General features: G+C 45.3%; 1 protein-coding gene across 2 annotated transcripts in view; it reads left to right on the top strand.

The window, feature by feature from the left end:
* The window catches only part of KIRREL3 (kirre like nephrin family adhesion molecule 3), a 759,605-nt gene that overhangs the window by 187,743 nt on the left and 548,752 nt on the right, over positions 1 to 23,110 (top strand). The window contains exon 1 of one of the 2 annotated variants that reach the window (XM_084611891.1): positions 7,237 to 7,300. The exons of the other annotated variant lie outside the window; for it this stretch is intronic. The gene's annotated coding sequence lies outside the window, so the exon portion shown is untranslated. Of the gene's footprint in view, positions 1 to 7,236; positions 7,301 to 23,110 lie in introns of those variants that run through there. 2 annotated transcript variants of the gene reach the window in all.

Raw genomic sequence — 23,110 nt, 5'->3', positions numbered from 1 at the left:
GTATCCGCAAAAAGAACAGGAGGACTTGTGGCACCTTAGAGACTAACCAATTTATTTGAGCATAAGCTTTCGTGAGCTACAGCTCACTTCATCGGATGCTGAGCTGTAGCTCACGAAAGCTTATGCTCAAATAAATTTGTTAGTCTCTAAGGTGCCACAAGTCCTCCTTTTCTTTATGTGCTTATATAGGATCACTGAATTCAGTCTTTGCTTTATTTATAGATATATTTGGAAGGAACAGACAGTTAATCAGATGTGTGTGTGTGTTTGTTTGTTTTTAAGATTTCCTCCCCACCTATGAATGTATTAGGGAGAAAATATTGAACTGGGCCATTCTGGCTCCCATGGAGTTGGCACAATTTATTTTCCATTTGTCAGATGCGATATTGGGGCAGCAGTTGTTTTTGATGATTTATTAGGAATTTTCTAAATGGGGCACTCTGTCATTGGAGTTACTTCAGTTCTGTGTCTCAATAGATTTTTCTTTCTACAAATTCCTGCTCGGAACCCAAGAAGGTAGGTGTTTTGTGCGCGCGTGTGTGTGTTTTAAACCTAGAAACTAAAACAAAAAATGAAGACGAAATAGATGTATTTTTTAAATGATGACAGGATCGGCTCTTTAAATTGCTTCTGTGGATTAATTTGAAACATGTTGGTGGGGACTTCTGTTTCATTAACCATCTTTCTCCTTCGTTCTAGTCATTGTCTCTTATTGCTTTTCACCCTCATGATTGTCCATATGGTTATTTTTATTATTACCATCTGTATAGAGAAATAGTAGGAGACAATTTGGGGAAGGAGGTAGTGTGAGAGGGTGTGCGGGGATATTGACATAAACAATTTAAATTCTGCATGACACAAACAATTTTGAGTGATCAGCTTTAGTGTTGGGTGTTTATGTCAATCATTGGTTGTGGAGTGTGTGTGTGTGCATACCCGTGCATGCTTTGCAACAACAAAATGGTCGCCCCAGCTAAGTGGTTAGTAGTGACCTAGGATAAAATTCATCCATGAGAGTGAAGTGGTGTAAAGGCCTTATGCTGGCTCTCTGCACAGAGGTGTATTTCACTTTTAGTGACTGATGATGGGTGACATGAGTTTGACAAGTCTCAGACTTATCCCCAGGTGACACATATGCACCTTGCAAAACTCACCATCACACTTGTAACCAACTGGTCCCCTTCTTAGAAAAATCATCAAACAGGACCAAAGACAAAAAGACTGAGCTTTCCTCTCTCTCTCTAAAACATGGCTATTATAATTATTGGTTATTTGTGTTGCTGTAGCACCTGAGAGCTCCAGTCATGAACCACCACCCTACTGTGCTAGGTGCTGCACACAGATAGAGCAAAAAGATGATTCCAAAGAGCATCCAATCTAAATTGAATATAATCTGTGTGTGTTACATCTCTACTTCCAGTCTTCCAGAAATCAAGACTTTAGAGAGCAGGAAACTCACTATCTCTTTCAAGTGCTCTGCCCTTCCTGGGGTGTGTGCCCAAGACTAGGAGTTGGGGCCACCTAAGTTGACACTTGAGTCCATGTGTGGCCTTGGGGAAAGTAATTAACCTTCCTGCCTGGTTCCCCATCTGTAAAATGGGGTTGTTAACATTTACTATATATAACAGGGGCCTGAAGATGAATTAGCATGAGGAGAACTACAGCACGGATTCAGCAAGGAGTTCACCTGGAGTCCAGGGTGGTCTATGCCTCAGCAGGGTCCAAGCCCTGTATGAGCTGAGTAGGGTATTCTTATAGTAGGATAGTAGGAAACACAAATTCTGGTTTAGCACAACGGAGAGCTCCTTGGAGAGCCTGTTTCATAACACTTCTGCAGTACCTGCCATCTGAGCAGCACAAAGCACTTGATAGGGCTATTGGAAGACAAAGGGAAAATATGTTGTGACGCCCCCTCCCTCCCCCCCCCACACTTCTCCCCCTGCCTGTAGACATTCAGAAGACAAGGAATTTCAGCCAGCTCTTTACCTGACTGAAAAACTGGGTGGGGGTCATTTCTCACACACACAAAAAGTTCCTGATTATTTTGTTGAATTGCAGAATTTGAAATGTGATTGAAATGTCAACCAAACCCGCTCCAACCAGCCCTTCTAACGATGAGCACAAGTGCACAAGCTAGCTTAGAATAGAGTGGTGAAGGCACAAGCATGGGACTCAGGAGACCTGAGTTCTGGTCCCATCTCTACCACTGATTACCTGTTGTGACCTACGGTTAGTCACCTCTGTCTCTGCCACAGTTTCACCATCTTTAAAATGTGAGTGGAGAGCAAATGGTTTGGTGGCTGGCTGATATGAAAAAAAAAGGGGGGGTGTACCTTGGTTTAGAGGGTAGGGCACCAGACTAAGACCCAGAACACCTGGACTCTAATTTGATGCTTTGCTGTGTGTCCTTGGCAAGTCACTTACTCTTTCTGTGACTCTTTTTTGCCTCTCACCCGTCACTTCTTTTCATAGATTCATCGATTTTAAGGTAAGGCGGGGCCATTCTGATAATCTAGTCTGACCTACAGGGCAGAGAGCCTCACCCAATAGTTTCTGCATCACATAACTTCTGTTTGCGCTATAGCATCTCTTGTCTGTTTACATTGCAAGCTCTCCCTGGGCAAGGACTCTCTCTCACTATGTGTTTGTCCAGTGCCTAGCAGAGGGGCCACCTGATTTCAGTTAGGGCCTGTAAGGTGCTACTGCCAAACTGATCAAATGGGGTGCTCCGGAGAGGTGTGGAATGTTGGAAGCCATCATGGCAGAGAGGGATGAAAAGTGACAAGGGTGAGGGGCAGGGCATGGGAGGTAGGCCCACAAAATCCTGGGTTCACTAGCTAAAAGCCCAAAGCTGGGCTGCAGAGCAGCTGCACTGTTGGGCTGCACCTTACCTGTCAGTTGTGGGGAAGATTCCATTCCTTCCTACATCAGTCGAGGTCTGTTTACTCCAGCATTGCACTGTGGGGAGCTCTAAACTGAGTTAACAGTTATGTGTCTTGGGGAATACACCTCCCAAGGGCCCAGACAGCAGTTTCAGAGATGCATTTATTTCTATAGAATACAGCTGCCCCCTCTGATGTGCACTCATCACGCCGATTGCAAAAACACAGGTCCCCAGAACAAGTGCTCGTGGAGGGGAAAGGGAAGGTACAGAGCCTCACAAGTACTTTCTTGGCACTGTTTTGAAGGGAAGAGTGCGGTGTGACAAATTGTTCCTGTTTGAAATCATCAGAACAGAGCATCCAGGAGACTTGATAAGAGCCCTTTTGAATGATCCTATTATCGGAATAACAGCAGTGGGAAGAGACTGTACCTGGCTGCACACAGAAACATTAATTTGATTTAAAGGTGGTGTGGTGGCTTTAAACTCTGAATTTCCAGGCTTTGCTTGGTTTAATTTAGACTCTTAACAGAGCTTGTTCAGGGTATTGCAGTAGAGGCCACTCGAACAAATCCCCGTTAAAAGTGATGCTGCTCCATCCACTAGCTACAAAACACACACAAAGAAATACACTGAAGGCCTTAATAATAAAACACACAGTAAAGGAACGCAACCTATTGAAAGCACGAACTTCCAGAGCACTGAGGGGAGAATAGAGAGTTGACCTGGTAAAAGAATTGATCCATTGCATGAAGGCTCTCTCTTGTAGCAAACAGGAAAAGCCTTCAGCAATGGAGACCTGCTGACAGGGTTAGGAGGAGTCTGAGCCACCAAGCTCAGATCCAGACTTTCCCCAAAGACCATTTGATTCAGCCCTTTACTAGAGAAAAGCCTTTGTATACAGATCCAATATCCACCAAAATCTGCCAAACCATTGTGAATGGACATGGGGGGCCTTAGCTTCCCTTTCCCTACAGTATTTTTATTATTATTTTCATGCATATTCCAGCCAGGAATAAAACCCAGTGATGCCAAAACACACTGAGAACCATTCCGGTTGCACCAGTTCCTCAAGTGAGGAAAATCAATATCACTTCATAGTGGACCAATGCCAGTTTACACCAGGTGATAATCTGGGCCCACAGAATTAATGGATCTATCAGAAATCGAACAGGAGAGTCTAGTCTCAAGCCAAATTTTGCAGCCTCCAAGGAGCTGGGAGGGAGGATGGGCTGGTGGCTAGAGCAGTGGCTTGTAATTCAGTAGAGCTGGTTCAGTTTTCAGCTCAGTCAGAGATTTTTCTTGGGCAAGTTGCTTAATCTACCCCGTTCCTCAGATTCTGATCTGTAGAATGGGGATCCTAGTTTACGGTCTTACAGAGGAGAAAATCCATTAGCAATTGTGCGGCACTCACATACAATGGTGCTCATGGCTAGATAAGTGCCTGGACAGGTAGCCTAGAGAAGCATCTGAAATCGTGGCTCCTTAATAGATGCCAGCCCAAATCATGAATGTTTGATCTTCATTAGTCGGAAAGCTTGGCTGGGTGTGCATAGCCTTGGATCGCACAGCTCATTGGGTCACCCACTGGTCAGTACATGTAAGACTTGCCTCATCCACTGAGGCTATGCTCTGTTACAGCCCTTCACACCAGAGCTGCCTCTTCTAGATCTAGTAACTCATCCTTTTAGCTATGGGGGTCCCTGTTTCAATCCCTGGGTTCAGCCATGAGGATGGCTGTCACATCTGCTGTTGGCACCCCATTCTTCTCAGCTCCTGTGTGCTCAGATGGTCCATCCGGCTAGCATACGCATGTGCTGTGTGCCTCCTAACATTGTATTGCAGATTCGAATATGGAGGCAGAAGGAATGTGCACTCTCGGTCGTTTTTCCCCCCTTCTGCCTTGGGGCTTCCTGTAATATTTCAGGGGAGATGTTTGATATAAATGGGATCCCCTTCTGGGTTAACCCTTTAATAGCTTTTCCCTTTGGGCTCTCTCCTCCTCCATAGATCTGTCCTGGTACATAAGGGGCCGAGATCAGATGTGAGGAATTCAATCCCAACCCTTCACTTCAGGGGTTGGAGTTGAGGATCTAGTTTGGAGGACTTAGTCTGCCTGCAGGGAGCTCCATGGTGGCTGTGTGTTGGCACAAAGCACTGCAGGCATCATAGGAAATAATAATTCCAAGGGCTCTCAAACTTCAGCTTCTGCACTTAGTTAGCTTGGCATCCAGGCAGCTGGTGGACACTGAATGCGGCTGGCAGCAGTGTGTCTGGTTACTCACCCCCTACTGGTACCTTGGGTCGAAACTGCCCTAGACCATCACCCAGCCACTTGTAGAATCCCAGGCTGCCCACAGAGAAGTCCCTCAGCTTAGTTGTAAATGCGTTGCTCTCGTCGTCCAATTTTCCAGGGCCTGTCACTTAGAAATGTTAATGCTCTTTATTGTAGCACACACTGGATAATGGCATTTCTCAACATCTGGTTTCATTTAAAATTTCTTAGCTGCCTTTTGCGCACACCACTCAATAATGATCCTGTCCCAGACTTACCAAGCGGGAGGATGGGAAGTGGTAGTCCAGAGCCAAAACAAAACAACAACAAAAGATTATTAATGAATATTTGCAGCTGCTGGTGGGACTTGGTGACCGTCTGCCAGCCCCGTGACAGGCTTCATCTTGTAAAATGTACCTGTGATAAATATCAACTAGGAGTGATTAGCAAGAGGTTGTTAATTCATGAACGGGATTTGCACACAGGCCACAGAGTAATTTGATTTCCAGGGGCTGCAAAATGCATTATTTCTTCTCCTCTCCCCCTGAAAGGAAAACTGGAAGCCTAAGCTAATAAAACAGCAACTGTTGCAGCTACTCACCTCTTTTACAACCAAAGGCTGTTCAGCCTAGAAGGAAAAAGAACTTAATGAAGTACTTGATGGAGTTTTTCCATTTATGAAGGACACGGTGAAAGCTGATGCGTACCTCCTGGATTTTTACTGGGAGAGTGTGGGGATCTGGGAATTTTGGAGGGTAATAGACTTTATGCAGCATTAATAATAAAAATATAAAATAAAAAGCTTTGCTACCCTGCAGTGACTGAGAAGAAGTGAGGAAGGCGCTGGATTTGGGACTCAGTTCATTGCTCTGCCACTGATTCCCTGTGAGACCTTAGGCAAATCACTTAAACTCCTGTGTATCAGTTCTGCTATGTGCAAAGTAGGCTAATAAATCTTCCTTTCTATGGTACTCAGCTGAGACCTATTACTTTGGTATCTGGGCACCTACCAGTATTTTAGTGTATTTATCCTCCTAATACCCTGTAAGATTGTGTGGCGCCCGTAGCCCCATGCAACAGGTAGGAAACAGATACAGAGTGGTGAAGTGACTTGCCCCCACATGGAATCTATGGCAGAGCAGTATCCTAACCACTAGACGATCCTTCCTATTTTCTGTTCCTGTTTAAACTGCAAGCTGTCTGGGGAAGGAACTGTTTCTATGTGGTTGTCTAGCCCACAAGTGAGTGTGTGACAGGTCCCTTTCTGCCCTATGCTACAGACCTGGACTCTTTAGTTCATGCTGTAGGAGTTCAGTTTTCTAGCTCTAGACCTCCCTGGTTCAGTTCCTGCAGTGTCAGCCAAGGGGGTGGCTTTCATGTTTGCATAATGTCCAGTATAACTGCGGGGGGTGAAGGGGGGAGTTGTGCTTTTGTCATAGAAATTAAGTGTTCTGTGAACCTGCGTTGGGCATATTTATACCCTAGTGCTCTTTCTAGTGCTCCCACCATGCTAACAATGGTTGGAAAGTTGTTTAGGGGGTAGAAGTCCTAGGGTTAAACAAAGCCTTTTATGGTTAAAGAGCATACTGGCAGTTACACTAGATAGGCCAAACAATGTATTTCAGGTGGATAGAAACCTTCATGTTTCAACCACCTGCTAACTGATGGAGGGTCATGTAGCAGTATCCCTGATGGGCAGGTTATTCCATGATTGTCCAGTTCAGGGTTCCTTGCATCTTCCTTTGAAATATCTGGTACTGGGTGTCCCAGAGAATGGATAGTGGTCTAGCTGGATCACGGGTCTGATCCAGTCAGACAGTCATCCCATTCTTATTGTATTTAGGGTTTTCTCCCTTCTTCCCATTTAAATGAAGCACAAGAAATTTGGCTCACAAAGGGGAAATATGTCTTTTGTGTTTCCCTCTCCAGAGCTCTGTCTCGACACACGAGGGGCAGGAGCAGAAACAATGCTCGTGGAGTAGGTTCTGACAGTTTGGTGCCGAGGGGAAACCTGTGCTTCCATTTCCAGCCCTGTCGCCCACGGGTGAAGCAAGCTGAGCAGAGGAGTTCATGAGGATCAGCATGGAAAAGGAAAACAATTTGATCAAGGGGCCCTGGAGCCAGGCACACGGAGAACTGGGCTGGTGGGGTTTTTCAGCTTTAATCAATGTCAAGTTGATTTTATTTTTAGAGAAGTGCAGATATTAAACAAAAAACATTACCTGCAGGTATTCCCAGAGGAGGCCCCCACCAGCTATTCAGTGCTGCGCATCCTGGCCAAATCTTTCTCAAAGCTAACTGCACAAAGGGTGGATGACGTGGAGTTTTATAACATGGGACAAACATTCTACCTTCATGTATTAACAAGCAAGGCAGGAAGATATTTTCTTTTAATTTCAAAGCAAATTTCTTCCTTTAAAAAAGAATAATTTCATGCTGAGACTGGCCTTGACTCCAGTGTAAATATATCCTGGGATACTGCCCACATACTCCTTGTCCAGGCTGGGAGCCCTAGCAGGGGTGCAGCCTGGTGTTCAGACTCCATGGTCTGTTCAATCCTTATCCTTCTCTGCTGAGATTACCAGCAACAATGCCAGCTGGTATCAGCTGTGATGCTACATAGGCAGTGCCAGACTGGCTCAGACTTAAGGTCCATGTAGTCCAATACTGATAGTGGCCAGCGTCAGATGCTTCAAAGAAAGGTGCAAGAACCCCCCCTCCCCTTTAGCAGAGGTGAGATAATCTGACCATCCCCCACCCCACCCGTGAAGGTCTCTTCTTGATCCTTACTAGAGATCAATTTAAGGCCCCAAATCTGAGGTTTTATCTTCCTTCCAAACTTTTTTATTCTTAGCATCAACTCTTCTGACTCCAGATTTTCTTATAATCTATGCAAATGTCCAATTCCTCTTGGAATCTTCCTAAACTCTTGGCCATAGAGACATGTGGTGGTGCTAGATTTCATGATATTTTAGGGAGGTAGACACTCATTCCTGTAGGAACTGGACTGAGACACCACCAAATGAATGTCTCATTGGCCTTCAAACAAGTTTTCTGCGCCTCCATGCAGGAGATAGGTCCTGTGAGTGCCAAGTAACTCCTTTCTCTTGAAATATTGCCTAGTCCTGTTCCCTTCACACTAGAGCCTGAGTTCTTTCCTGTTAATACCCAGAACAGTTTTATAATCAGAATCACTCCAGCCAAAAAGTCTGGTAAAAACGGTTTGTTTTTCTGCCTTACACCAGAGAATATGAAAACAAGAGTCTTCCTAAGATTTCCCACCACTTTCCTGTGCTTCTGAGTGAAAGGTGGCATGTGATGAGGTGTGCAGCCACACCAGCCTGGACAGGGTTAACAAGGGCCTGAGAGGCCAATTAGGTCACCTGGCCTCATCTGAGAGGAGGGCCAGGGTTCATTGAGAGTGAAGCCTGGCCAGAGCTATAAAACCAAGAAGCTGAGAGTAGGAGGGGGATGCAGGGGAAGGAGGCTGCAGTCAGTCTCTGGGGAGAGGGAAGCCATCAGGGACAAGGAATAAGTCCTGGGGGAGAATAAGGTATGGGATCCTGCCTTGGAGAAAGGGGTGAAGTAGCCACGGGGAATAGAGAAAGCTCCAGTGGTTAACCCATAAACAGACAAAAGAGAGGCTGGGCAGGAAGGAGCCCAGGGAAACAGCAGACCTGGGTTGCTGGTTGTATGGGCCCTCGCCTGGAACCCAGTGTAGTGGGCAGGCCCAGGTTCCCCTGCCAACCACTACTTTAGTGGCACAGAGGCCTGAGTTGGGGCTGAAACTGTCTGGAGATGGCATTTGGATGGGGTCCTGTTGGACTTCATTACCCCGGAAGGGATGGACTGACTGGTGAAATGCATAAGGGGTTAAAAATAATGTTCCAGGTTGTTCCAATGTATTGGCATCATTTATCCCAAGGAACATTAGAGTGCGAGAGCTTGTGATGGGGTGTACAGAGAGCCCATTCTGTGGCACCTGGCAAGCAGGCAGATAATTAAGGATTAGACCCAGCTGGGGCGAGCCAGACTGTGCGGTTCCTATAAAGGAAGGACTGCAGGATCCTAAAGCAGGCCTGGGAGAAGAGACTCCAGGGAAGAAGCCCTGAGGGTCAGCTGCTCAGAAGGCACCAGGTCTCCAGGGAGAAAGTCCTGGGAGGCCGCGCTCTGTAATGGAGTGAGGAAGAACTCTGCAGAGCCTGGGAAAGGGGGGAAACACTTGCAGAGGATTGAGCTGGGCAGGGTTGGGAGAGTTTGTTCTTTTGAGTTGCATGTTGTTGCCCTGAAAGGGGTGGGGCTCTTAGTATGATCTGGCCAGAAAGCCACATCACTGCCTAGACCACCAGAGAACAAGGGTGAGGCAGAGGGGCTGCAGTGGTGGGTCTCGTCATGAGGAGATGCTTTTGGGATGGTGAGTCTCTGCCACAGCGTTGGCTAATCTAGAGGCTATCATTGTGGTATCTAGACACCAACGTACAAGAAATGTAAGCTTCAGCATAGTCCTGGTAGGAACATATATTCTATCCTCAGTGGGATTGTCTGTAAAGTGTCTCTTTCATTTGGGAGATATCTGATGAGGGGCTCTGGCTGGAATATCACCCCTTTGACTGAGGAAAGGTCTCTGGTAACACAGATCTCCAAAGGAGGCAAGACGTGCACACTCTCTGCAGTGGTCTACACAGGGATGTGACTCTCAGGGGACAGGCTCTTTTCTCATGGCATGGAGAGTTACACACATGGATCTTGGTGCATCTGGGCAATGCCACCGAGTCTGATAGTGTTGTGTATTAGCTATGGGTGGGGAGGGCTTTGAGTCCAAGCTATTTATCGCAATCAGAGCATGTGCCGCTTGGGTTACTTGAGGAGATTAGTGACGTTTCTTTTAACCGGGATTGATACAACCCTGTTTCATTGGGAGAGAGCCTGGAAACACCATCTATCAATTCAGCCAATGAAAAATTAGAGGAAATGGCATCCTCCCACAGGCTGGCAGGCTCCCAGACTCCTTCTCTGCACACCTCATTATCCTATTACACTGCTGAATATGGATAGTGTCCGTTCTTAATGACAGTTAAGTGATATTAACTTTCTGCAATGTTATTTGATTATCATCTTTCCAAATATTCTCTTTGCTTCCCTCTCCTGTAGTAACAACAGAACACATTTCCATTTTCCGCCATGAGGTCACTGCGACAAACTGGTGATACCAAGACAGGAGGCATCAGCAGCAAGAATCTTCCCCTCCCCACATAGTACCCTAGCTACTCTCTTCCCAACAGCGAGATAGATTGTGTTAGGGCCAGTGGATCCCATTAATCCACTGGACATTTTACCATTTTACCATTGTTCAGTGGGAACAGGACTTGGTGCTCAAGCTGACCAGGATGAATGAAGAGGTCCTGGTAAAGATAGCATGGCAGGAGAGGGTGGTGGGAAAGAGATCCTGAGGAAAGCCAAGGAAGCAGTGGATGGTTAGCAGGTAGACCTTACTGTCACCTTGTACAGACAAAGATGGCAGGTGCTTGCATGACAGCTCAACCCCTGATGATGTGGGGATAACGGGAAGAAGATTGACCAGTCTCATGAGGGTATCCCATTGCCTAAGATCTGGGTAAGACAAACACCTGGAAAATGTAATAAAGGGAACAATACTGCATTAGCTGGAGGAGGGCTAGTTCTACTATACAAACAGAACAGGGTGGCCATGCTGGGCAGCAAAAAGGCCAGCAACAGTTTTGGTTGTAGGTCGTGGGGCTGATAAGTGATGGCCATTCGCAATCTGGTCTGAGGCAGCCCAACCACCTAAAACCAGACCTTAATGGGGATGGAGAATTGCTCTTCACCACAACTATTACCTATGGGCCAAATCCATCTGTCCTTCCTCAGGTCCAGTGACTTCAGAGAGAGTTTTAACAAGAGTCCCATTCAAATAAGGACATTGAGATTTGACCATGTGCTTCTGTGATTGATTCTCCTGCTCTTTCTTAAAACTCTCAAAGGCTTTCTGAGCCTGTCTAGTCATAGCTTTACCAGAGCTTTACCTTACTTATTGTTTGTTAGCATAGGCTCATTAAAAATTGCTACAATATCCTACAATGCAAGCCCTAAACACTATAGTAATGATAGTATGGTATTACTTGTATAGAAAAGAAAATTCAGTAAATTATATTTCACTTTCACCTATTTTTATCAATAAGCCTCAACTTTGCATTTCTGCTGTGCTCAATCTCCAGCTATAGATTTCAAAACACTTTTTTAAAAGGGACGTTAGTACCATGGTGGACTCTTCAAAAAGTGACCAGTGATTTTTTGGGTGCCCAACATGAAACAAATTACAGGTGCCTGATTTTCACATCATTTGATTGTTCAGCACTTTCAGGACACTTAAAAATGTCCCAAGTTGGGAACCCCAAAATTAAAGCCCCCTAAATCACTGGTCCCTTTTGAAAATCTAAGCCCAGTATGGTCCCAGTTGAATGGATGGGAGAAAACAAGGCACAGAGAGATTAAATCTGAGGCAAAGAGGATTTACCCAAATCAGTAGCAGAACTGGGAATATAATATAATCTTTTTCCTTCGATTACCCAGTCCACTAGCCTGGCCTGTCGCTCTGCTTTGGATCCTTATATGCCATTCTTGGACAGATCCCTTTTCCATGCAACATATTTCCACTATCCTTTCCCCCACCCCACATGCACCGTGTAACTAACTGGCTCATTTTCTTCTCTGTCAGTGACTTCCAGTCCTCGCTGTTAATATTATCCACACATGCTGAACTTTGTCAAATGCTCCCTGCCCGTCTGAGATACTCATGCAAATTGCATCTCACTTGTCTACCAAGCTAGTAATCTCTCCAAAGAATTCTAACAAGTTAATAAGGATTGATCTCCCTTCCCTGAGATCATGTGGACTGTCCTTAATCAACCTAGACACTTTCAAGCCTTTTCTTCCCCTTAAAAATTGGCTTCCAAATAAATACTCTTCTCACAGCTGACGGGCAGCTGACTCACCTGCTGCGTCATCCCAGATATGCATCAAGACCTCGATTCGGTAAGGCACCCCTATAATTCCAATGAGAGTTAGGACTTAAACTAAATTTAATCCTGAATCGAGATTGACCCTGAACCAGGGCTTAAGTTTCAAAAAGCAGGCGTGGGCCCCTGTTTCTCAAAGCATCCTCTAATTTTGAGTGCTTCTGTGTTTGGGGCCCCAGCTAGAGTTGCCAACCCTCCAGGATTGCCCTGGATTCTCCAGCAATTAAAGGTTAATCTTTAATTAAAGATTATGTCATGTGATGAAACACCCATGAATAAGTCCAACCAAAATTGGCAACCCTAGCCCCACCTAGTGCCTGATGTTTCAGAGATGAAGCCAATGGGAGCAGTTGGTGCTCAGCTCTGCTGAAAATCAGGAGCAAGGAATTTCAGCCCATGAGCACCCAGATAACCGGGCACGCCAAATTCGTGGACATTTGTGAAAACTTAGTCTTTGGTGACTTTGCCAAACCACCCAGATCTCTTTAGCCTGTGAAACTAGGATGGGCAGTCCACACCAGCCAGCTTCCTTATGAGATGTCTGGTGCCTCCTGCGTGTTCCTCCCAGTCCACCCATCCTCATCCCTCAGTGTTCTCTCCCCAGACCATTTTAAGGGGCATATCTGAGACTGAACAGAGTTTCCTGCCTTGTCACTACTACCCCTGGTACTTTAGTTGTCAACTTTTGGTTGTCGCCTGAACCCTAATGCTTTGTGTCACTTTTAAGTTCCTCTAAGCTTTTATGGACCATTTCTCATTTATCTGCACACTCCTTAATTCCTCATTTGTTCTCCCTGGAGATCAGATCCCTGACTTAGGGCAAATCCTCATCCTCCTCATTTGCAAAGACAGATGCAAAAGTAAATGTTGTTAGTGTCAGTTTCAGCTCCTTATCCTCCTCTACCTCCAATTTCCCTATGTCGTTCCTATGTAGGCTAACTCACTGTATCCACTTATCTGCTGTGCATATATAATGGACTTTTTCTTTACTGTTTGTTTAAATGCTGGGTGATTCTTCCTTGCTGGCCTTCTTTCTTTGCTCCTTTAATTATATGCCACCGTATTTACCTTCTCCCCCTCTTCTAATACAACCTGCTCTCCCATTAAGCAAATATGTTTTCTTTATATGTGCTTTTGATTGGAGATGGAGAAGAACCAAAATCCCAGCTCTGAAACCCTCTGAACCTTGGGCTGTTTGAAAGATGGATATTAATTTTGTGGTATTGGTCTACATATCTGCTTTGGATGCCAGCCTCTGACTGCAGGAGATATACATGCCAAGCAAAAAGATAGTATTAATGCGTCCCTGCCATGATACTGGCCTGCTGGGTGACTGTGGGCAAGTCCCATCACCTCTCTGTGCCTCAGTTTCTCCATCTCCTTACAGAAGGGGTGAATTGACAATGTGGCAGAGATGAAAGCAGAGCTCCAGAGACCTCCAGTTTGTAACCCTGTTCCATTCATCTAGACCCTTTGTCCTGAAAGTGTGCAGAAAAGCTGTGAGAGAGGCTATTCCTATAATATTTCTGAGAGGGAAACAAGCAGGAAATATCCAAAGTTTTCCAAGACAGCTTGTTCCTCAAAATCCAGAGACTCAGTAGATTCAGATAGTATGAACAGCTGTCCCCACTTTGGAGTTAGTATCTGAACCAGACCAAACCTCATGAATCTTTGTGGTCTCATCATCACAACTGGAAAAACCTGGGTTATGTATTGATTTACCTGTAAATGCCGTGCAGCAGTGTTCATTGCACAGCAATCACACTGTGGAAACCTATTGTATTGTGGTGTGCAGTAATGCTAAATGTCGCCACTGCTTTGTGATTGTGCTTTTCCGCAAGAGGCAGTAGTTTGTCATTTTAAGATCTACGTGATCATGTGTTTTTTGAATTATAATGAAAAATCTACATTGGTATTTGTTATTTACCTGTGTTCTGATTTTTTAACAAGTAGCTCTAGTGATAATTACCAATTTTTTTGTATTTATCGACAGGAAAAAACCCAGGATCCTTCATAAATATCCAACTGGGCAATTATCGCTGTACTGTATGTGCTGTTTTCTATAAATGTTGAAATTCAGTAATTACCACTAGAGTCAACCATGACATTTCGAAAGCAGATACATAACAAATGGGGATGCCATGGAGTCATTAGCATTCAGATATCAAAACAGCTCTCTCCATTCCCCTTCACATGAATCTGTCTCTCTGTTTTACAAGGAATGTTGCAGTTGCCAATTAAAATACCTCTTTTTTTCCCCCTTTTCCAGATTAATTTTAGTGCCCATGAAAGAAGCTGGACTGGCAGCCTTCCTTGATATTCAAAACAGTATGTGCAAATTTTAGCTCCTCCTAAGCCATCCAGCCAATGGTCCTTGAGAGGCCATTTCAAATGGTCAGAGGGCAGGTCAATCTCCATGGCTCAATGAGACTTTAATTCCATTTCAGCCAATGAGACTTCCTTGGCATAGAAAGCTGTACAGATGTTGCCAGATGAACCCTCAGGTGACTATCAGGATGAGGCATGACCCACCAGGATACGGTTACAGGATGCATTTGGAGTTTGATCCTCTCTGTCCATTTGCCGTTAGTGACTGTTCTTAACTCCTTGACAAGTTGCTTTCCAGAGTGACGCCATCTCTCTCCTTTCTCCCAGGGTTGGGCTCAGTTTTTCCTTGTCACTTTGTGATGAGATGTCTTTATGGTTCCTGATAATATGAGAACACGTCTTCCTCAGACTCCCTCCTACTTGGGACAATGGAGCAGAAAGATCTCCCTGTCTCAGTCTCTCCTCTGTCACACTAAGGGCACAGTCACTCCTCTCAGAGTTTAAATGGCTTAATGTCAATTTCCAGCTCTAGTTTGGGGTTACAGGTGCTGTATTTGGAGAGGGTCTGTCTGCCATGGTTTTACACATGTCAGAGTGATGCCGTACCTGCTGGGGCAGATGTTCTGTGTGCAGAACTGTAACAGTCCAGCTTGTAGCTGGCTGTGGTTTGTTCTTCCCAGTGAATTGTCCAGTGGGGTTTGAGGTGCTGGTCTAGTATTTGGATCATATTTCAGTTTTGGCTGTTTGCTCCACTGACTCATTCAACCCTTCGCTTCCCTGCTGCTCTGAGGAGGCGAAGATGTGTTTATGTGTAGATCAGTTGATCTCAATCTTTGCCATATCATGTCTCCCTGTTACAAGACAAAATTTCAGGGTCCCCTCTTTCTATCTAGCCATAAAGCAGCGTATCTCAATTTGTGGCCCAAGGGCATCTTGCGACCCAATCAGCATGCATCTATGGCCCATGTAACATCCTCAGGGCCATACAGGTAGTATATATATTGTGTGGATGTGGGCCTCCTAATACATAGAGAGCTGCATATGTGGCCCACAATGAGAAATAGGTTAAAAACCACTGCCATAAAGAAAGGAAGGATTATGCTGACTTCTTGACCTGCATCGGGATCATAACCCCAGGGTCAAGATCCCATGTTCTGTATTGCCTGTCAGTTATATGTTTTGTGATGTGGACATTTGTTCACTGAGGCAACATTGGGCAACTTGAATAGCTGACATAAGCAGTGAAAGAGCCATCAGCTGGCAATGATTTTAAGTCCTTTTTGACCTGGCTGGATGTAAACTGGTGACCTAGACGTGGAAGGGTCCACATGCCATCATTGATTTTCTTAGGAAGTGTATCTAGAGGTCAGAGCTCAGATGTTGGAGCCAGGACTCCTGGCTTCTTTTCCTGACTCTGCCGCTGACTTACTGGTGGGTCAGGGTTAAAAGGAAATTTTTTTGAACATTTTGTTAAAAATTGTCATTTTCCATCGAAATTTTAAAAAATTTGAAAAACTGTTGAGCATCAATTCTGGTGAATCTCTCTCTGTATATAAAATATATTAAATAGTTATATATATGTATGTATGTTAAAATTAGGCACAGACCCATAATAATGTCCTACCTGTTGCTTGTCAGACAGGACTGCAGAGCCCTAGGAATTTGGAAGATCCATGCCTCCTCCACAGGGCTTTTCAAAAGCCTTTGTCCAGCTAACATGAGTAGCTGAATTATTTTGAAATGTATTAATCAAGTTCCAATCCCACAGCTATTTCTGACCGCTTGCAGTTCTGCTTCGGTAATGACAAGTTGTTTACAAGTCTGGCTCTTGGAAAATGGGGCTTGACACATCTTGATCCATAGCTAATGAAATGGAGAAACTGAAACAATGGAATTGATCCCGTTATAATCTCTTAACCATGAGACATACTTGTTTCTCAATCTGTCAGTGGGTTGTATGTTAGGTATGGCCCAGATGCTATAAGGAATCCATGTGCAAGAGGCACATACACATCTCTATGACATTTCGGGGTGCATTCCTGACCAGTGGATAGAAACTGGTTAGATCATCAGGCTCAACTGGTAGTGATCAATGGCTCGATGTCTAGCTGGCAGCTGGTATCAAGCAAAGTGCCACAGGGGTCGGTCCTGGGGCCAGTTATGTTCAACCTCTTCATTAATTATCTGGATGATGGGATGGATTGCACCCTCAACAAGTTCGCGGATGACACTAATCTGGGGGGAGAGGTAGGTACGCTGGAGGGTAGGGAAAGGTTCCAGAGTGATCTAGACAAATTGGAGGATTGGGCCAAAAGAAATCAGATGAGGTTCAACAAGGACAAGTGCAGATTCCTGCACTTAGGACGGAAGAATCCCATGCACTGCTACAGCCTGGGGACCGACTGGCTAAGCGGCAGTTCTGCAGAAAAGGACCTGGGGATTACAGTGAGCGACAAGCTGGATATGAATCAACAGTGTGCCCTTGTTGCCAAGAAGGCTAACAGCATATTGGGCTGCATTAGTAGGAGATTTGCCAGCAGATCGAGGGAAGTGATTATTCCCTTCTATTTGGCACTGGCGAGGCCACATCTGAAGTATTGCGTCCAGCTTTGGGCCCCCCACTACAGAAGAGATGTGGACAAGTTGGAGAGAGTCCAGCAGAGGCCTACGAAAATGATTAGGGGGCTGGGGCTCCAGACTTATGAGGAGAGGCTGAGGGAACTGAGCTTATTTAGTCGACAGAAGAGAAGAATGAGGAGGGATCTGACAGCAGCCTTCAAGTACCTGAAAGTGGGTTCCAAAGAAGGTGGAGCTAGGCTATTCTCAGTGGTAGCAGATGACAGAACAAGGAGCAATCTCGAGTTGCAGTGGGGGAGGTGTAGCTTGGATATTAGGAAAAACTATTTCACTAGGAGGGTGGTGAACCACTGGAACGGGTTACCTCGGGAGGTGGTGGAATCTCCATCGTTAGAGGTTCTTAAGGCCCAGCTTGACAAAGCCCTGGCTGGGATGATTTAGTTGTGCTTGGTCCTGCTTTGAGCAGGGGGTTGGACTAGATACCTCCTGAGGTCTCTTCCAACCCTAATATTCTATGAGTAGGGGGACTGTCACCCTGGCCCTGTAACCTTGGGTGCCTTGCAATACCTTGCTGCTGTAGCTCCCATGTGGGCTGCTCACAAACAAACTGCCAGCATGCAAGTCACACCCAGAGTGTGTGTGTGTCTGACTGCAGGCTGCTAGCACACTCCAGTCACACTCCGGCTTCCACCAGCCTTGGTTACCACATTCAGGGTGAGCCCAACATACTCCCAGTCCTGAATTCCCATGGGGGAGCCCCCCACCATGTGTATTCTGTACTGCACTGCCCAGCCCTTTCCTGGACAGCTCAGATAACAAGGTCTGTTACCTCTGTAAAGGAACAATATACAACAATTTGGCACCTTAAAGGGAGTTACCCACACAGTTCACACAGTAAAATTAATACTGGATTAATTTTAATTAAACAACAAAAAAGTTTATAAAGAGAGAGATGGTAAGTGAGTGCAAGTATCAAGGCATTAAAGTCAGAAACGGTTACAAGAAAAATAAAGATAAAATGCTTCCTTGTACTAAAACTATACAAACTAGGCTTGGCTCAAGGTGAAATTCTTACTACATGTTTTCTACAGTGTTATTGGCCAATCTTCAGGTCAGAATCCATCCTTATAGTCAATAAGATGGATTATTTTATCTTGTTAAATTCAGGAGAGATGGATGGGGAGAGCTAATTTGGTGTGTTTTTTTTTCCTCGCACTTTTATAGTTCAGACACACTTTGAAACCCCTCTTCCTGAGAGTGATCTCTTGATAAAGTTATTTCCAGCTGAGAGCAAGGAGACATGGACCCTGGGAGGAGGGAGGTTTGCTAAGTTATTTGCTAAGATTCAGATGTGTTTGCTCCTGCCCCTTTCCTTGCCAAAGAATGGCCACTTGAAAGGCAATGACCATCAGCTTTGATGACACCTGGCCAGGTGCCAGCTTCTCTTGTCTTTGAAAAACTGGTTTACCAACTCCCCAGACCTGTTTGGTAAACACACTTCAGTAATCATTTCAGTGTATGTTCATAACTTTACATTTAATATTGGTATTTACATTTCACCATAATATTATTCACTAGTGGGTTATTAGTGTTCAAATGATACCTCACAGGGCATATTTTGTACAAAGATTATTACTACAGTGTGTAGGGTGTGAATACAGGGATGCATTCAGTCACAATCTCACAGAGAGAAGAATCTATCTAAGGTACTTCTGTGGCCCCTGAGCATCTTACACATTCTTAATCCATTTATCTTACCATTTTACAGATGGGAAACTGAGGCATGGAGAGACTGTGACTTACTGCAGTCATACAAGCGGCAAAGAGTCCTGTGGCACCTTATAGACTAACAGACATATTGGAGCATGAGCTTTCGTGGGTGAATACGCATTCACCCACAAAAGCTCATGCTCCAATACGTCTGTTAGTCTATAAGGTGCCACAGGATTCTTTGCCGCTTTTACAGATCCAGACTAACACGGCTACCCCTCTGAAGCTTTACAGTCATACAGGAAGCCTGAGGCAGACCAAGGAACTGAGCACAGATTTCGTGAACAGAATCCATTTCAGGGATTGAACTAGAAAGCTGGTATTTCAGCTCCCAAAGCCTCTAGTACTTCAGTTAAATAGGAGTTCAATTAGTTAACTCTAGTCTAGTGGTAGGTCTCATGTCCACCGTGTGGTTAACCAGTAGAGGGGAATATCATTCACTTCTTCCCTGGCTTATCTCTGGGACCAAAATCTCCAGAAAGACACATTCAAGCAAGACATGTGTAAGGTTTATTTACCAGCTTGACACGTATGTGTCACGCATGGGAATTAAACACATGCATACTTCAAGGGGAGATGAGGCCCTTGTGTTGCCTACATTATCATTCATATGAACAAAACAACTTTAAACACTAGCATATTCTTTGAAAACAGAGCTTTGCCTTTCAGTAAGAGAAAGGAAATAGAACCCACATCCCATTATGTTTCCAAGCTCCTGTCAAGAAATGCTTAAGGATGACACCTGCTTAAAAGCATCCAATTGTAGGAATATATTCAGACTTACAATCCATGTGCTGCTCCCCTAACTAAGGGATGAGAAACTCAGTTCAAGTGAAATAACAGCCAACCTGAGTCTTTTCCTCCAACACTTGCACCAAATTATAACTGGAAACTTTGTACTTTTGTTTTGGTCTGTAAAAGTTGGTGAAGTTGTTGTGTGCACATTCCCTTCTACAGCTGCCTCACTCAACCACACCTTGGTTTTAGGCAGGGTTGGAATCACACAAGAGTTTGATGATATCATCTCATGGTGTTTCCAATCCTGCCCAAGCTCAAGACTCTGCCACTATGGCTCAGGAAAAGTCTGTTAAGTACATGTTTAAATTTAAGCACATGTTTATGTCTGGTTACCCTAATTGTGAGCTCAGCTGTAAAAAATATGTGAAAGTTCATAAAAAGTCACAACACCTAATAATAACAAATGGTGATGGGAAAAGGTACGAAAGGGAGAAAGATTGAATTAGGTCTGGTCTACACTAGGAGTTTCACTAGGTGTGAAAAATCCACATCCCCGAGAGACGCAGCTATACCTTAAAGTAAGAGACTGGGGGTGGGATATAGATTCATAGATTTATAGATACTAAGGTCAGAAGGGACCATTATGATAATCTAATCTGACCTCCTGCACAATGCAGGCCACCCACTCCTGCAAAAAACCTCTCACCTATGTCTGAGCTATTGAAGTCCTCAAATCGTGGTTTAAAGACTTCAAGGAGCAGAGAATCCTCCAGCAAGTGACCCATGCCTCATGCTACAGAGGAAGGCAAAAAACCTCCAGGGCCTCTTCCAATCTGCCCTGGAGGAAAATTCCTTCCCGACCCCAAATATGGTGATCAGCTAAACCCTGAGCATATGGGCAATCTGAGCATATCACCTGCCAGATACTACAGACAATTCTTTCCTGGGTAACTCAGATCCCACCCCATCTAACATCCCATCACAGGCCTATTTACCATGAATATTTAATTACCAAAATCATCTCAGCTCACTTCTCTTTTCCCCCAAAAGGACAGATATTAGTATCTTTTATACCCTCTAAGGCCATGTCTACACTACGAAAGTACTCCAGTTTTACAGAAGTTGATTTTTGGGAACAGAGTGTATAAAGTCGAGTGCACACTAAGCACATTAATTTGGCGCTGTGCGTCCACAGTACCGTGGTAAGCGTCGACATTCCGAGCGGTGCACTGTGGGTAGCTATTCCACAGTTCCCGCAGTCCCTGCTGCCCACTGGAATTCTGGGCTGAGCTCCCAGTGCCAGATGGGGCCAAAAATTTGTCGCGGGTAAATGTCGTCAGTCAACCCTCCCTCCCTCCATGAAAGCAATGGCAGATAATCATTTTGCGCCCTTTTCCCTGGATTGCCCGAGCAAACGCCATAGCACACCAAGCATGGAGCCCATTCAACTCACCGCAGCAGTTATGACCATTGTAAACACCTCACACATTATCGTGCAGTTTATGCAGAACCAGCACCTGAAAAACCAGGCGAGGAGGCAACGGCGGGTGATGAGGACATGAACACAAATTTCTTTAAAACCGCGGTCCCCGGCAATTTGGAGATCGTGATGTTACTGCGGCAGGCTCATGCCATGGAACCCCAATTCTGGGCCCAGAAAACAAGCACAGAATGCTGGGATAGCATAGTGTTGCAGGTTTGGGATGATTCTCAGTGTCTCTGAAACTTTCGGATGCGTAAGGGCACTTTCATGGAACTTTGTGACTTGCTTTCCCCTGCCCTGAAGCGCAAGAATACCAAGATGAGAGCAGCTCTCACAGTTCACAAGTGAGTGGCAATAGCCCTGTGGAAGCTTGCAACGCCAGACAGCTACCAGGCATTGCAGTCGGTAATCAATTTGGAGTGGGCAAATCCACTGTGGGGATTGCTGTTATGCAAATAGACAATGCAATCATTGAGCTGCTGCTATCAAAGGTAATAACTCTGGGAAATGTGCAGGTCATACTAGATGGCTTTGCTGCAATGGGATTCCCTAACTGTGGTGGGGCTATAGACGGAACGCATATGCCTATCTTGGGACCGGACCACCAGGGCAGCCAGTACATAAAGTGCAAAGGGTACTTTTCAATGGTGCTGCAAGCACTGGTGGATCACAAGGGACCTTTCACCAACATCAGTGTGGGATGGCCGGGAAAGGTTCATGATGCTTGCGTCTTCAGGAACTCTGGTCTGTTTAAACGGCTGCAGGAAGGGATTTACTTCCCAGACCAGAAAATAACTGTTGGGGATGTTGAAATGCCTGTAGTTATCCTTGGGGACCCAGCCTACCCCTTAATGCCATGGCTCATGATGCCGTACACAGGCACCCTGGACAGTAGTAAGGAGCTGTTCAACTACAGGCTGAGCAAGTGCAGAATGGTGGTTGAGTGTGGATTTGGATGTTTAAAGGGTCGCTGGCGCAGTTTACTGACTCACTCAGACCTCAGCGAAACCAATATTCCCATGGTTATGGCTGCTTGCTGTGTACTCCACAATCTCTGTGAGAGTAAGAGGGAGACATTTATGGCGGGGTGGGAGGTTGAGACAAATTGGCTGGCCACTGAATACGCGCAATCAGACACCAGGGCGGTTAGAAGAGCACAGCAGGAAGCGCTGCGCATCAGAGAAGCCTTGAAAACCAGTTTCATGACTGGCCAGGGTACTGTGTGACACTTCTGTTTGTTTCTCCTTGATGAAAACCCGCCTCCTTGGTTGCCTCTAAATTCCCTGTGAGCCACCCGTCCTCCCCCCTTCGATCACAGCTTGCTTGCAAAGGAAATAAAGTCACTATCGTTTAAAAACATGTATTCTTTATTAACTGATTATAAAAATAGGGAGATAACTCACAAGGTAGCCTGGGTGGGGTGTGGGAGGAGGGTAGGAGGGAAGGAAAAGGCCACTTTAAAACTTCTTGAATGACAGCTTTCTATTGCTTGGGCTGTCCACTGGGGTGGAGTGGTTGGATGCCCGGAGGCTCCTCACCCGCGTTCTTGGGCATCTGGATGAGGAGGCTATGGAACTTGGGGAGGAGGGACGGTGGTTACACAGGGGCTGCAGCGGCAGTCTGTGATCCTGCTGCCATTCATGAACCTCCACCAGATGCTGGAGCATGTCCATTTGATCCCGCAGTAGCCCCAGCATTGCCTCATGCCTCCTCTGATCTTCCTGCCACCACCTCTCCTCATGTTCATTGGCCACTTTCCTGTACTCTGCTATTGTGTCCCTCCACACATTCTGCTGAGCTCTGTCAGTGCTGGACGACTGCATGAGCTCAGAGAACATTTCATCACGCATGTGTTTTTTCGCCACCTTATCTGAGATAGCCTTTGGGATGGAGGAGGGAGGTTTGAAACATTTGAAGCTGCTGGAGTTAAAAAAGGGAGTGAGGTATTTAAAAAGATACATTTTACAGAACAATGGCTATACTCTTTCATGGTGAACAACACTATTCACATTACATAGCAC

The sequence above is a fragment of the Lepidochelys olivacea genome (assembly GCF_965140295.1).
Source record: "Lepidochelys olivacea isolate rLepOli2 genome assembly, chromosome: 22".
Classification (NCBI taxonomy): domain Eukaryota; kingdom Metazoa; phylum Chordata; order Testudines; family Cheloniidae; genus Lepidochelys; species Lepidochelys olivacea.
The sequence above is the reverse complement of the archived record's forward strand: the minus strand, read 5'-3'. Positions and strand labels throughout refer to the sequence as shown.